The following is a 17,516-nucleotide window of genomic DNA, read 5'->3' on the forward strand; positions in this document are numbered from 1 at the left end:
CTCTCTGGAAGAATTAAATCATCAATATTGACATTTTTCCTATAAAAGAAAGCAAAAGACATCTGAAAGTTGAAGCTAAATGATATTGGTGGTAGTGTTTGGTCATTTCAGTCATGATTGCTCTTCACGGCACCATTTGGGATTTTCTTGACAGAAATACTGGACTGGTTTGCCATTTTCTTTTCTAGATCATTTTCCACATGAGAAAATTGAAGAAAACAGGGTTAATGACTTGTCAAGGGTCACACATCTAGAAAGTATCTACGGCTGGATTTGAACTCAGGTCCTCCTGACACTCCAGAGCCAGTGCTCTATTTGGTTCCAGCTAGCTGCCCTAGGTAAGTAGCAAAGTGGTTTACAGATACTTAAAAAGACCTCTCTACCTATTCCCCATCCGAAAAATAAAAAAATAGGGAATAGGAGAAAGACCAAATTATAGGAATAATCTAGTAAATAGAATCCTGAACTTGGAATTGAGAAGATCTGGATTCTAATTTTGATTCAGACCCTTGATGGCTATTTGACACTAGGCACTTCACTTAACCACTCTAGACCTCAGTTTTCCTATTTTTAAAATGAGTAGTTTGGACTCAATGGCCTCTGAGATCCTTTCTCATTCTGCATCTCTGATCCCTATAATCCTTTGCTTATAATGTACACAAACAAACATAACACTAGGAAGGTAATTGCAGCTTAAGTACTAGAAGATGAAGAATTAAATTTTGGAAGAAATTAATTAAAACTCCCAAGTTAAATCAATATATACTTGAGTACTCAGTAACTATAATGCAGAGATGAACACTGGGGAAGAGGGAAAATATATATTAGAAAATACAGCTGCTGTCTGGAAATGAAAGATTCTGTGATCCAGATATATCCTTCAGAATCCTCACAATAGGAAAATTTTATTCATTAAGTGAAACTGAGAGATTTGATTTTTGCCTCTTTTTGTATCTTTAAACATTTAGCAGAGTGCCTGACATATAAGCAATCTCTTAATAAATGTTCATTGATTAAATATGGCAAATAATTAAATTGGATATGGAGAGCCTTGTAGAATATTACATGTAAAATATAAAACAGAGGGGCAGCTAGGTACTACAGTGGATGGAGCACCATCCTGGAGTTCAGGAGGACCTGAGTTCAAAATTTAACTAGTTGTGTGACCTTGGGCAAGTCACATAATCTCTACTGCCTCCCCACTTCTACCCCCCTCCCCCCAAAAAATCCTGAAACTAATATATACATAAAAAATGACATATAGCTAATATGGGAATGGAAACATTTCAGAATCATCTACATCAGACTATCCACCTATCAGAGCAACTATCAAAATCAACAGAAATTGGAAGAAACAATTTTTAAAAATTAAAAGGTTTGTAATCAGAGTTCCACCCTAACCTATTTGAAAAAGCTCTTGATGAGAAAAGAATTGAACATATAAAAGCATAAATTAAAACTCATTAGCACCATTCTGACAGAATCTTAGTTATTGAAATTGGTACTGGTATGGTAATAAATCTATAAATTAATTTTAGAAATATTAGCACTACTGTGTCATCCTAACCAGCTTTGGGAGGCATCATCCTATTTTTTCAGTTCCTTCTTTATATCTGTCAAATGGCTTTAAAGTTTTATTTGTAGGAGCCTTTGAGTATTCTGTATAATTTTTTAAATTGCAAATTGCTTTTCTATGATTTCTTCCCTTTGGGTCACATAAAAATGCTCATCATTTTTTATCTTATAAACTACCATTCATCATCTCAATTAGTTTGTTTTATTGAACACCTTGGATATTTGAAACACAATCAAATTACCTAAAATTAGAGCTATGTTCACCTCTTCGTTAACAATGATTTTTCTTTTCATTTCTTTTTCAATTCTTGTTTCTATAGTGAACATTTCTAGAGCTCCATTAAATCAAGGTGGCAAAAACAATCACCCAACTTTATACTGCTCTTCAGTGAATTTCTCTTGTTTTTCCACTACAGTGTTAGTTTTTAGTTCCAGATGCATCATTTTTATACTTAGCACAGTGTCTAGCACCTAGTAAGCATTCAAGCCATATGTATTTATTGATCAATTAAGGAAGTGTTCCTATGCTTTTTAAGTGGGTTTTTTTTTTCAAATAAATCATAAATAGATTTTTTTGGCAAAAGTCTTTTTCAAATATATTGACATAATCATAACATTTTAAAGTTTATATTTTATATTTTTATTATAATCTTTATTCCAATATCAAACTTTCTTTGGAATGGAGGGGGGATTCCCCGGTTTTATAATAAAATCCTTTTTATATCACTCAATAAACACTGATTAAGTACTGACTAGGTGCCAAGCGCTGTGTTAACTATACTAGGGATAAAATTGAGAAGTCAAAAAAGATCCCTACCCTCAAGAAGCTTACATTCTAGTGGGAAAAATAAAGTCTATACAAGATAAAATACAAGATAATTGAGCATAATCCTAGAGGAGAAGGCAATAGGCAGCTGGATTGTATAGTGAATAGAACACTGGACCTTGAGGCAGGAAAATCTGAGTTCAAATCCAGCCTCGGACACCTACCAGGACCATGATACTAGATAAATCACTCAATCTCTCTCAGGCTCAGTTCCTCATCTGTCGAATAGGTTATTGTGAGGATCAAATACAGTATTATAAAATACTTTGTAAACCTTAAATTTGGCACTACCTAAATTGTTTATAACTATTATTATTATTAATTGTTGACAATAATAACAATAATAATTATTATCAGCTGAGAAACCTGGCAAAAACTTGTTGCAGAAGGTAGGATTTATATGCTGCTGATACTTTTTTATAGTTTTGAATCACTATTCATTAAAGAATTTAGTCTATGAATTTCTTTTTCAAACTCACATTTGCCAAGCTTGTGAATTAGAATCCATTTGCTTTTTGGAAAGAACTATACTAAATAGCATAACTTTTCCCTCAAATAGTAATTGCTTAAATGTACATATCCATTGAAGATTTGCAAAATATCTTACCTGTACTATCATCTCATTTGATCCTCATAATATTATGAGGCAGGTACCAGAGATATTATTAGTATCCTTATTTTCCAGATGAAGCAACAAAGTGAAGATGAAACAGCTTAAGTGATCATGACCTCATGGCTAGTAAATATTGGAAGTGAAATTCCAGCTAAGCTCTCTCCAGTATCCCAGTCTCATCTTCTTCCCATGATACTATGATGCATCTTAGTCATTTTCCTTTCTTTGACAATTTTGGAGACAGGAAATTACCTTTCAATCTATCTTGTTTTTGTGCCTTTGAGCAGCATTGTTCATTTACCATTCCCAACCTCCCCCCCAAAAATCTGTTGAGCTTAATGATTTCCCAATATGTATTTGATAACTTAATTTCTGAAGAGGTACATCTATTTATTTTAAATCTTTCAATTTATTATCATAAAGCTGAGAATGGTAATGCCTGCTTGTTTTCTTAATTTCTTTTGCATGAATTGTGGTCGCTTTTTATTGATTTATAATGAATGTATATTATTCATGTATATTGAATTTATTTATTCTTCCCTTATTCAACCTTCAGGGTCTTTTTCTCTCGTTGACTAAATTAGTTTTTTTTTTTTTTTTTTTTTTTTTTATCAATCGTATTGTCTAAAAAGAAAAGTAATTATCAGCTTTCTTTGTCATTTCAATCGTTCTTCGTTTCCCAGCTTTCCAATCTCTGTTCTGCCCTTAATAATCTCATTTTGGGGATTTTACTTTTGTTCTTGCATTAATTCTTTTTTCTTCTTTAAATTTAAACTCAAATAATTTGGCTTCTTCTTTTCCTTATCTCTAAAACTTGTTAAAATAGATCAGATTGGAGCTTTTCATTTGGGTACATCATATCTTTTAATTAACATGGCTATGTAGTAGTATAAATTCATTGCTTTTGAATGCATCTAGTGATTTCTGATATGTATATTTGTAGTGTTGTCTTTCAGGAAATTGTTATACAACTTCTTGAATCCAGGCGGTTTTAATAAACAATTTTTTTCCATTCCTGTGTAACATTGTACCTTAAGATAATATGATTATTCTAGTTTGAATGTGTTCTATTAGTTGACATCAGTTCGGATATCATCTATCTACAATAGAATCCCAGATCTCCTGTCTCTCTTTTGAGCTCTAATCTTACCCCTCCAGTTGTCTATTAGATATTTCTTAGTAGATATCCCATAGGCACCTCAAACTCAATGCAACCAAAATAGTCCTTATTTTTATTCCTAAAACTTTGCCTATTCTGAACTTCCTAATACTGCTGAAGGCATCATTACCTTCAAATCATTCAGGTTGGGAGCCTCAGCACCTACTTGAGTCCTCTCTCAAAATTACATCATGTATCCAATTGGTAGCCAAATATGTCATTTCCCTTGTACCTATATAATATCTCTTAGATATTCCCACCTACTCTCCATTCAGGTACCATCCCGGTTCGGCCTCAAGTCCTACCCTTCTCCAATTTAACCTCCCCTTAATAGCCAAGGTAGTTTTTCTAATGTGTAAGTCAGATCTCCTCATGTTCCCTTTCCCAGTGAGCTCCAGAAACTCCTTATAACATTTAGGATGACATAGGAAGTCCTTTCTTTGGGATTCAAGGCCTTTTTGTTCAACCTGACTCCTTCCCTTTTCAGGATTCATATACTTTTCTTCTTCTTCACATGCATTAAGTTCCAGCAAACCAGACTATTTGCTGCTCCTCTCCCATAACGCTCTCTCACCAATTGCTGTATTTTTGCAGGGGCCAGAATGCTTGGGATGCTCCCCCCTTCTTTTCATCACAACCCCCTGACATCCCTGGTTTCTTTGAAGATTCAGCTCAAACTGTTGCTTTGATCTTCCCAAGTATTTGAGCCTTCTTCCCAACAATTATCTTAATTCTATTTTGTGGGAATTTAATGTATCCCCCCCCCCATTAGAATAAGAAACATGAGGGCAAAGTTTGTTGTATGGTTTTTGTCATTTGTATCTTAGCACAGTGCCTTGCATATGTTGTTGCTGTTCAATGATTCAATCATGTCTTATCTCTTTGTGACCCCATGGAACATATTGTCCATGGGATTTTCTTGGCAAAGATACCGCAGGGGTTTACCTTTTCTTCCTATACCTAGTGAGTATCTAAAGCTGGATTTGAACTCCAGACACTGACTGTAAGCCCACCACTCTTTCCACTGAGTTGTCTAGCTACCCCTTCTCAACATATAGCAAGTCTGTAATTCATGTTTGTCAATTGAATAATTATGGTCTAGAAATTAAGTTTATATGATGGCTTCCCTATTATATTTATACAGATCATTTTCTTCACCTGAGAATATTGTTCCTTGTATGTTTATGTGAATGCTTCCAATACACATCATAAATTTACATTGACCCAAGAAAGCAGATGTACTACAATGAAAATACTGCTGGCTGACGAGTCAGAGAGCCTGGCTTCTAGATTAAGCTTTTTACTCACTATATGTCTTTGGGCAAGTTTTTATATTCCTCTAGGTGTGTTTTTTCATCTATAAAATGAGGTTGTTGGATTTAATAATTCCTTCTACCTTCAAATATATAACCTTAGATATACTTTTAAATGACCTGTTTGTGAAAATGTTGGCTTTTAGAAAACTCTTTGACAACTGGATAGGGAATCAAGAAGACCTGAGTTCAAATACAGCCTTATATATCTACCGGCTATGTGACCCTAATCAAGTCACCCTCTCTGAGCCCTAGTTTCTTCATCTATAATATGGGAATAATAATATACCTCACATTCCAGAATTGTTGTAAAGATAAAAAGGAGATAATATATGGAAAACTTTGCAAACCTTATATAAATGCTATCCTCCATCATCATCATCAAATGTGCTTCTTTTGTGAATTTATCATTCTCAGGATAATTTTCCAGAGAAGAGAAATCTGATTTGGTTTTGGGAAATTTCTTCTCAATCTTTTTCATATTCCAATGGGATCCCACCTCCACTCCACCCTTATTCCTTTAGTATCTTATTCTATTATATACATCTTGAAAATTGATTCTTCACTATCTTTGGAAATTGTTTGCCTTCAGCATGAATTGTGTATCATTGGGTACTTGATAAACTCCAGTTATGCTTATCAACATCATCTTCTTAAATGTCATTTTCCCTTCTTCATGTAACATGAAATATTGAAATACAAGTACAAATACTAGTTTTACTGTCATCTATGATAAGACTAGATTGAAAGATGGCGGAGAGGAGGCTCACAGTTGCATAAGCTCCGCGCTTTCTCTCACTATCCACTTCATTACAAGCCTCTGAATCAATGCTTGACTGAAAAAAACCCACAAATAGTTACCAAGAGAAGCCATCCTTGAGATCCGCCAAGAAAGGTCTGTCTTTACTGGAGGGCTGGGGCGGTTTTAGATCGGGCGCAGGCGGCGGGCAGCGGCAGTGAGAGCACGGGAGCAGACTGGAGAGGGGGTGGGGAGTGATCGTAGCCGTCTCTGCGGGGAGAGCTTCGCTACAGGTTTGGAACCTGCAGCAAGTCAACAGCCCAGCAGAGAAGCTAAAAACACCGGGGCTGAAGAACACAACCGCAAACAGCTGGAGTCTCTCAGGACCTGGCCGCCCCCCCCTTCCCCCCCCTCAGTGACTCAGCACGCTTTGGGATCTCAGAGCGCAGGCGCAGCACAGTCCTGCTAGTGCCTCACTGCTGCCACCTGCAGTCTGTAGAGGAAGCTCGATAACACACCCAGCCCCCCCCCAAAGAAAGACTCCAGTTTTTTCTGTTTTTCTTTGGTAGTTTGTCTCTGATTAATAGACAGAATGAGCAAGAAGCTGAAGAGGACTTTAACCCTAGACAGCTTCTACACAGATAGAGAGCAGACTCTAAATCCTGAGGAGACTAAAAACAGGCAGTCCCCAGGTGATTCCCCAAAGGAGGAGATCGTCTGTTCCTCAGCACAGATGAACCTCATAGAAGTGATTAAAAAGGCTCTCACAAGGGAGCTAGAAGAAAAATGGGAAAGCAGAGTGAGGCTTGGCAAAAGGAGAAGGAAGCTTGGGAAAAGGAGAGGGAGGCTTGGCAAAAGAGCCTGGAGAAGTCAGTTAAAGAGAGAGTGGATAAAGAAGTAAAATCCTTGAAAAATAGGATTAGTGAACTGGAAAACAAAATTGGCGAAATGGAAAAAAATTCCACAGAACAAAAGAACTCAATTGGACAATTAGAGAAAGATTTTAAAAAAGTGAGTGAAGAGAATACTTCACTGAAAATCAGAATTGAACAAGTGGAATTGAATGACTCGAGGAGACAAGAAGAATCAGTCAAGCAAATCCAAAAAAATCAAACAATGGAGAAAAATGTGAAATACCTTCTGGGAAAGACAACAGACCTGGAAAACAGATCCAGGAGAGACAATCTGAGAATCATTGGACTCCCAGAAAAACATGATGAAAAAAAGAGCCTGGACACTGTCTTCCAGGAAATTATCAAAGAGAACTGCCCAGAAGTCATAGGAACAGAGGAAAAAATAAACATTGAAAGGATTCATCGATCACCCACTGAAAGGGATCCTAAAATCAAAACACCAAGGAATATAGTGGCCAAATGCCAGAACCCTCAGATGAAAGAAAAAATATTGCAAGCGGCTAGAAAAACCCAATTCAAGTATCAAGGAGCCACAATAAGGATCACCCAGGATCTGGCAGCATCCACATTAAAAGATCGAAGGGCCTGGAATATGATATTCCGAAAGGCTAAGGAACTTGGTATGCAACCAAAAATAACTTACCCAGCGAGAATGAGCATCTTTTTCCAGGGAAGAAGATGGACATTCAACGAAGTAAGCGAATTTCATCTATTTCTGATGAAAAAACCAGAACTTAACAAAAAGTTTGATCTACAAATATAGAACTCAAGAGAAATCTAAAAAGGTAAAGATTAATCTTGGGAACTATATTTTGACTATATAGATGCATAAAGAATACATGTATACCTTGTTCTAGAAATTGATGTGGAAAGGACATTGTACCAGAAAAAGGGTAAAGTGGGGGTAGTACATCTCATGAAGAGGCATAGGAAACCTATTATATCTGAGAGAAAGAATGGAGGGGGATGAATATAGTGGGTATCTTACTGCCTTCAGAATTGGCTTTAAGTGAAAAATCTTAAGACATATTCAATCTATGGTGAAACTTCTCCCATCTCATTGAAAAGTGAGAAGGGAAAAGTGGAAAGGGAAGGAATAAGCTAAGCGGAAGGGAATACGGGAACTGGGAGGGAAAGGGGTAAGATAGGGGGAGGAACTCTAAGGCGGGGGGAGGGACACTAAAAAGGGAGGGCTGTGAGAAACAAGGGGTGCTCACAAGCTTAATACTTGGAAGGGGGGGAAAGGGGAAAGAAGGGAGGAAAGCATAAACCGGGGTTAACAAGATGGCAAGTAATACAGAATTGGTCATTCTAACCATAAATGTGAACGGGGTAAACTCCCCCATAAAGAGGAAGCGGTTAGCAGAATGGATTAAAAGCCAGAATCCTACAATATGTTTACAGGAAACACACCTGAAGCGGGGAGATACATGCAGGTTAAAGGTAAAAGGTTGGAGCAAAATCTACTATGCTTCAGGTGAAGTCAAAAAAGCAGGGGTAGCCATCCTGATCTCAGATCAAGCTAAAGCAAAAATTGACCTAATTAAAAGAGATAAGGAAGGACACTATATCTTGCTAAAGGGTAGCATGGATAATGAAGCACTATCTATATTAAACATATATGCACCAAGTGGGGTAGCATCTAAATTCTTAAAAGAGAAACTAAGAGAGCTGCAAGAAGAAATAGACAGTAAAACTATAATAGTGGGAGATCTTAACCTTGCACTCTCAGAATTAGATAAATCAAACCAGAAAATAAATAAGAAAGAAGTCAAAGAGGTAAACAGAATACTAGAAAAGCTAGATATGATAGATCTCTGGAGAAAATGTAATGGAGACAGAAAGGAATACACTTTCTTTTCAGCAGTTCATGGAACCTATACAAAAATTGACCATATATTAGGACATAAAAACCTCAAACTCAAATGTAGTAAGGCAGAAATAGTAAATGCATCCTTTTCAGACCACGATGCAATGAAAATTACATTCAACAAAAAAGCAGGGGGAAGTAGACCAAAAAATAATTGGAAACTAAATAATCTCATACTAAAGAATGATTGGGTAAAACAGCAAATCATAGACATAATTAATAACTTCACCCAAGAAAACGATAATAATGAGACATCATACCAAAATGTATGGGATGCAGCCAAAGCGGTAATAAGGGGAAATTTCATATCTCTAGAGGCCTATTTGTATAAAATAGAGAAAGAGAAGGTCAATGAATTGGGTTTGCAATTAAAAATGCTAGAAAAGGAACAAATTAAAAACCCCCAGTCAAACACTAAACTTGAAATTCTAAAAGTAAAAGGTGAGATCAATAAAATTGAAAGTAAAAAAACTATTGAATTGATTAATAAAACTAAGAGTTGGTTCTATGAAAAAACCAACAAAATAGACAAACCCTTAGTAAATCTGATTAAAAAAAGGAAAGAGGAAAATCAAATTGTTAGTCTTAAAAATGAAAAGGGAGAACTCACCACTAACGAAGAGGAAATTAGAGCAATAATTAGGAGTTACTTTGCCCAACTTTATGCCAATAAATTCGACAACTTAAATGAAATAGAAAAATACCTCCAAAAATACAGCTTGCCCAAACTAACAGAGGAAGAAGTAAATATCCTAAACAGTCCCATCTCAGAAAAAGAAATAGAACAAACTATCAATCAACTCCCTAAGAAAAAATCCCCAGGACCAGATGGATTTACATGTGAATTCTACCAAACATTTAAAGAACAATTAACTCCAATGTTATATAAACTATTTGAAAAAATAGGGATTGAAGGAGTCCTACCAAACTCCTTTTATGACACAGATATGGTACTGATACCTAAACCAGGTAGGCTGAAAACAGAGAAAGAAAATTATAGACCAATCTCCCTAATGAATATTGATGCTAAAATCTTAAATAAAATATTAGCAAAAAGATTACAGAAAATTGTCACCAGGATAATACACTATGACCAAGTAGGATTTATACCAGGAATGCAGGGCTGGTTCAATATTAGGAAAACTATTAGCATAATTGACTATATCAATAACCAAACAAACAAAAACCACATGATCATCTCAATAGATGCAGAAAAAGCATTTGATAAAATCCAACATCCATTCCTAATAAAAACACTTGAGAGCATAGGAATAAATGGACTTTTCCTTAAAATAGTCAGGAGCATATATTTAAAACCATCAGTAAGCATCATATGCAATGGGGAAAAACTGGAACCCTTCCCAGTAAGATCTGGAGTGAAGCAAGGTTGCCCACTATCACCATTATTATTTAATATCGTATTAGAAACACTAGCCTCGGCAATAAGAGTCGAGAAAGATATAAAAGGAATTAGAGTAGGCAATGAGGAAACCAAACTATCACTCTTTGCAGATGATATGATGGTATACCTAGAGAACCCCAGAGATTCTACCAAAAAGCTATTGGAAATAATTCATAATTTTAGCAAAGTAGCTGGCTACAAAATAAATCCCCATAAATCCTCAGCATTTTTATACATCACCAACAAAACCCAACAGCAAGAGATACAAAGAGAAATTCCATTCAGAATAACTGTTGATACCATAAAATATTTGGGAATCTATCTACCAAAGGAAAGTCAGGAATTATATGAGCAAAATTATAAAAAAGTCTCCACACAAATAAAGTCAGACTTAAATAATTGGAAAAATATTAAGTGCTCTTGGATTGGCCGAGCGAACATAATAAAGATGACAATACTCCCTAAACTAATCTATTTATTTAGTGCTATACCAATCAGACTTCCAAGAAAATATTTTATTGATCTAGAAAAAATAACAACAAAATTCATATGGAACAATAAAAAGTCGAGAATCTCAAGGGAACTAATGAAAAAAAAATCAAATGAAGGTGGCCTAGCTGTACCTGATCTAAAATTATATTATAAAGCAACAGTCACCAAAACCATTTGGTATTGGCTAAGAAATAGATTAGTGGATCAGTGGAAAAGGCTAGGCTCACAAGACAGAATAGTCAATTATAGCAATCTAGTGTTTGACAAACCCAAAGCCCCTAACTTCTGGGAAAAGAATTCAATATTTGATAAAAACTGCTGGGATAATTGGAAATTAGTATGGCAGAAATTAGGCATGGACCCACACTTAACACCATATACCAAGATAAGATCAAAATGGGTCTATGACCTAGGCATAAAGAACGAGACTATAAATAAATTAGAGGAACATAGAATAGTTTATCTCTCAGACTTGTGGAGGAGAAAGAAATTTGTGACCAAAGATGAACTAGAGACCATTACTGATCACAGAATAGAAAATTTCGATTACATCAAATTAAAAAGCCTTTGTACAAATAAAACTAATGCAAACAAGATTAGAAGGGAAGCAACAAACTGGGAAAACATTTTCACAGTTAAAGGTTCTGATAAAGGCCTCATTTCCAAAATATATAGAGAACTGACTCAAATTTATAAGAAATCAAGCCATTCTCCAATTGATAAATGGTCAAAGGATATGAACAGACAATTTTCAGAGGATGAGATTGAAACTATTACCACTCATATGAAAGAGTGTTCCAAATCATTATTGATCAGAGAAATGCAAATTAAGACAACTCTGAGATACCACTACACACCTGTCAGATTGGCTAAGATGACAGGAAAAAATAATGATGAATGTTGGAGGGGATGCGGGAAAACTGGGACACTAATGCATTGTTGGTGGAGTTGTGAACGAATCCAACCATTCTGGAGAGCAATCTGGAATTATGCCCAAAAAATTATCAAAATGTGCATATCCTTTGATCCAGCAGTGTTTCTATTGGGCTTATATCCCAAAGAAATACTAAAGAAGGGAAAGGGACCTGTATGTGCCAAAATGTTTGTAGCAGCCCTGTTTGTAGTGGCTAGAAACTGGAAAATGAATGGATGCCCATCAATTGGAGAATGGCTGGGTAAATTGTGGTATATGAATGTTATGGAATATTATTGTTCTGTAAGAAATGACCAGCAGGATGAATACAGAGAGGCTTGGAGAGACCTTCATGAACTGATGCTAAGTGAAATGAGCAGAACCAGGAGATCATTATACACTTCGACAACGATATTGTATGAGGACATATTTTGATGGAAGTGGATTTCTTTGACAAAGAGACCTGAGTTTCAATTGATAAATGACGGACAAAAGCAGCTACACCCAAAGAAAGAACACTGGGAAACGAATGTGAACTATCTGCATTTTTGTTTTTCTTCCCGGATTATTTATACCTTCTGAATCCAATTCTCCCTACGCAACAAGAGAACTGTTCGGTTCTGCAAACATATATTGTATCTAGGATATACTGCAACATATCCAACATATAAAGGACTGCTTGCCATCTAGGGGAGGGGGTGGAGGGAGGGAGGGGAAAAAAAATCGGAACAGAGAAGTATATAGTGGGAATGAGCAGGTTTAGACATGCTATAAACAAAATAATAAAGATGAAGTATAAAAGTAAAAAAAAAAAAAAAAAAAAAAAAAGACTAGATTGATATTAAAAAGTTGGTGAATCGGTCTCGTTTCATATCTGTTATCTTTCCTTCAGTTTCATGCATAAATATTTTAAGATAATCTTGATTTACTTCTTTCTACCAAACTTTTCCTCAAAGTATTTATATACACATATATATTTGATAAGTATTTTTGGCTTTTGCTACTGAATTTCCCCAAAACATTTAGTTCATTCAGTTTGTTCAATGCTCTGTGCTTTTCAATTTGTCTCCTATTTATCTTTTGGTTAACAAAATTATGAAAATATATTGAAGTCTGTTATTACATTTCTATTTATCCATGCAACAAAATGGGTTTTTAATTGTCTTTTCTTTTTCTCTTCTGTCTTAGTTTTCTTTATCCTCATCTCAATGCTCAATTTCCATTTCTGATTAATTATCTTCCTCCCCCTCATCAAGTGTGGGTACATCTTAAGCTATTTTTTTAAATTGTCTCTACAGTTTTTTTTCCTTAATAATATCAATTCCCATGAGTTCAATTATCATCTCTATGCAGACATTTTCTATATTTATATGTGTGAATATGTGTGTATAAACTTGTGTGTGTGTGTATGTGTGTGTGCATGTGTGTGTGTGTGCATATTTCCAATCTGTCTCCTCCAAACTCACCCTAAACATCTTACTAACTGCTTGCCAGTATATTCTACCTGGATATCCCATTGACATTCAAACTTAATATGTTTAAAACATAACTCTTTGTATTTCCCCTCAAACCTATCCCTCTTCTAAGTTTTTGATTACTATTTTCCCGTGTTCATCAGTCTTTCCTTTTTCCAAACTATCATCCCCACAATTACTAAATTAATATTCCTTTTTTTCAGTCTAAACTTTTACTTTTTTCTTTTTTTATTAAAGCTTTTTATTTACAAAACATATGCATGGGTAATTTTTCAACATTGACCCTTGCAAAACCTTTTGTTCCAAATTTCCCTTTCTTCCCCCCCCACCCCCTTCCCTAGATGGCAGGTAGTCCAATACATGTTAAATATGTTAAAATATATGTTAAATCATATATATATATTCGATTCTACCTGGATGATCCATTGGCATTTAAAACTCAACACATCCAAAATATTATTCCTTGTATTTCCCCTCAAAACTATACCTCCTTTAAGTTTTCTGATTACTGTTTCCTGGTATTCTTTCCACCAGGCTTTCCTTTCTCCAATTTTCTTTGCAACTACTTCAGTGAAATATTTCCCTCCATTTCTATTATAATATTGCTTAATCAGAACATTCAATCAAACCTCCAACAGCATATTTGTTCAGTCATTTCAATTGTATATGGTTCTATGTGATCTCAGGCAAATGAGTTTAAGTGACTTGCTCAAAATCACAAAGGAAATAAGTGTCTGAGGCCAGATTTGAATCCATGAAGCTGGGTCTTCCTAACCCTAGGCCCAAGACTCTATCCACTACACTATCTGGCTGTTCCATACATTAGGTACTGTTAGTCTAGAGGACTAAATGGCAAAAGTGAAATAGTCCCTACTTTCAAGGACTTTACATTCTTCAAAGTATGAATAAGAGAAGAGAATATTATGAATAGTCAGTGTACAGATAACTACTTTCTCTCCCCTTCCCCTGGGAGGGGGTTCATTAGCTGTGCTCCATTTTTGGCTCAACGTCCATTGTCCTTGCATCTTACAATAAGGTTTGGAAAGCTAAATCCCATACTGTAATACTAGCTTAATGAACTATTAATTTCTACCATCCTATTTTTTCTTCTAAATCTTTTCTTTCAATCAATAGCAATGATAAATCCATCCTACGTCCCCACTAATCCTTTCCATTTTTTGTTTAGGCCTTCATAATCCCTAAAGAACCACAGAGTTGTTGTATAGGATAGAATGAAAGAACATTCATGAAGGTCTGCTGTAAATAAAAAAGTACAAGGAAATATTAGGGATAATCGTTATTTAGGACTGTTTTTTCAGACAATCACTTGCTACTTCACCAATAAGGAATGTATTACCTTCATATTTTCCCCAGAACCACATCCAAACTTCCAATCATAATAACTCATGAAGCCTTGGTCTCCTCACAATATACCATATCCATGCTCAGGATCTTGCCTCCCTCCTCTTCCCTTTCTGATATCAATATCCTTTTGTTCTCCGTTCTTCCTAGGGCTTCTCAGATGGAAAGTTAGCATTAATGCACTAAAAAGTGCTATTTTAGTGACTCATAATTATTTATTTGTTAATCATGATTTATTAATTTAATAAGACATGATTAATCACATTATTTATTAATGACTAATGATTAATTACATTTTTAGATAGAGATGAAGATATTAAAGCTCAAGGAATTAAGTAATCCACCTAGGGATACACAGTAACTATTTGGGCCAGAATATGAACTCAAAACTTAAAAATAGGGTAGTATGAGGGATCAGTCCAGGATGGCTGTGGAGGCAGTGTTGGATGAAATTACTAGAGTCCCTTAAATACAGTCTTTTCAGTTGTTGTCCACCAATAGCAATTACAATGCATATAACAAAAGACAAATAAATGATCCCTTCCTTCCAAATCTCTTTTTTTCCTGGATCTAGAGCACCATTTTTGACTTCTTTTCATCTGAAAATTTTTAAGTGACTCCAGGTATACAGGCATAAAAAGAGATACTAATAATAAATCAAAAATTTGTGACCCTCCACATTTGGTTATAAGACCCCCATATGACATTGCAAATCATAGTTTAAGAAGCTAGGACCTAGAGGACCCATGGATACTTCCAGTGGGCCATGAATGTTCTGACTCAGTACTGAATGGATTGGAGCTTTGGAGTGATGGAGTAAACTCCCTTGATTTCCCACTCCTGGGAGGGTGGTGGCAGTGGTGCTGCATCAGTTTTAAAAGGAAAGAAAGATTTCATTCTTTCTTTTCTTCCCCTCTAGTGATTATGTAGCTTAGAACCATCCTTTTCTGAGAATTTGAATGAGAGAATGGCAAGGAGCATTTTCTTCATCTAGGCAACAATAGGTTTCTTACATGTAGCTGCTGGAACACAGACTTACTCACCTGAGCCAGAGGCAGGATCTGAATCCTTGACCTCCTTTTCTGATTTGATTCTTTGTCTGTACATGACTGACAGAATAGAGATCATGAGATGGCCATTTCTATCCTGGAGGCAGCCTCGTGAATCTACTGTGTTAGGAATTCCTGGGTCCCTTCTGACTACCCTATAGAAGGAAGTGTCCCCTACAGCTATTATGGTACTTCTGGGGGGGGGATTATCACTAAGAGAACTTTGGGGATCATGTTCAGATAGCACAGAACCGGTAAAGTGGATGCATCCATTCAAATGCCTCATGTTTCAATGTCAATGTGTAAGTACCAATATTCCAGGAGAGAATAATAATAATTACAAGTTGTTGCTTCTTTTTAAGGTCTCTGCAAATGTCATTAATGAGTCCTTTCTGTTTTAAGCATTTCTTTAGCGTGACAGTTATTAATAGTTTTCTTCTACATGATTGACTTTTGACATTTAAACATTTAGAGTAGGTACTGTCTTTTGCCTTCCTTTGTATCCCTAGTGCTTAGCAAAGGGCCTGGGACATAAGCTCTTAATACATGTTTATTGACTGACTGACTGATTTGACATAGAGTACTTTATGGTCAGAAGCCTTAGACTTAGGTCAAACTAAAGTTTCAAGGATCTGGTTTTGGAATTTGTTGACCTCAGTTCAAATGCTACTTTTATCACTTTTTACCCATGTGGCCTTAGAAAAAAATCACTTTGATCATTTCTTATGGATGTGGCTCTTTTCAATAATGAGGTGACTCCGGCCAAATCCAATAGACTTATGATGGAGAGAGCCATCTGCATCCAGAGAGGAGACTATGGGGATTGAATGTGGTTTACAACATAATATTTTCACCTTTGTTGTTTGTTTGCTCTTTGTTTTCTTTTTTTCTGATTTTGATTTAATTTTTCTTGTGTAGCATGATAATTGTGGAAATGTGTATAGAAGAATTATATATGTTTAACATAAAAAAAGAAAAAAAAATCTCTTAATCTCTCTGGGCCTTAATATGCTCATATGTGAAAGGTGATTGATAGACCAGATCTCTCTAAGTCATTTCCACTTTTCCAACCATGAGTCTATGAGCAGATAAACATCTACCTTGTGCTATATGAGGTATAATTACAAAGGACTTCTCTCATCTCTAACTTTGAAGCTTTCCTACTACCTTTAATAGAATTATGAATATAAGTAGTTATTCATTCCTTGGTACCTTTTTATCCTTTAATAATATGGTATTTTGGAAATAATGGAAAACTGGAAGTCAGGGGAACTGGACCCTAATTTTGTTTTTGCCCTTGAATTACTGTGTGTCCTTGGGCAAGTCATTTGTTCTTTCCAATTCAGTCCTCTTATCTCTAAAATTCATGGCTTGAAACAATTAAGATTAATGTCATTCAATCCATATAACAAAGATTTACTAAGCTTCTCCAAGGTGAAAAACACTGTCCCAGGTGCTGAAATTCCCTTTCGTATCTAACAATCTATAATTCTGTGACCTAGCACCAGGAGGAGCATCACTTTAAACCTCTTGGTTCATGCAAGTTTCTCTGATTAAGATTTCATTTCTCAAAGAACAGAGTCAAATTTATCAAAATAAGATTCTTTTCCCAATTGATAAGAGATCAAAAGATATGAAGTTTTCAGATAATCAAAGCTATTTATAGCCATAAGAAAAAATGGTCTAAATCACTTGATTGGAGAAATGCAAATTAAAAGGATTCTGAGATATAATCACATACCTATTAGATTGACTCATAGAATAGAAAAGGAAAATGATAAATGGGGATAGGATGCGGGAAAATGAAACATTAA

The sequence above is a fragment of the Antechinus flavipes genome, chromosome 5, assembly GCF_016432865.1.
Source record: "Antechinus flavipes isolate AdamAnt ecotype Samford, QLD, Australia chromosome 5, AdamAnt_v2, whole genome shotgun sequence".
Classification (NCBI taxonomy): Eukaryota; Metazoa; Chordata; class Mammalia; order Dasyuromorphia; family Dasyuridae; genus Antechinus; species Antechinus flavipes.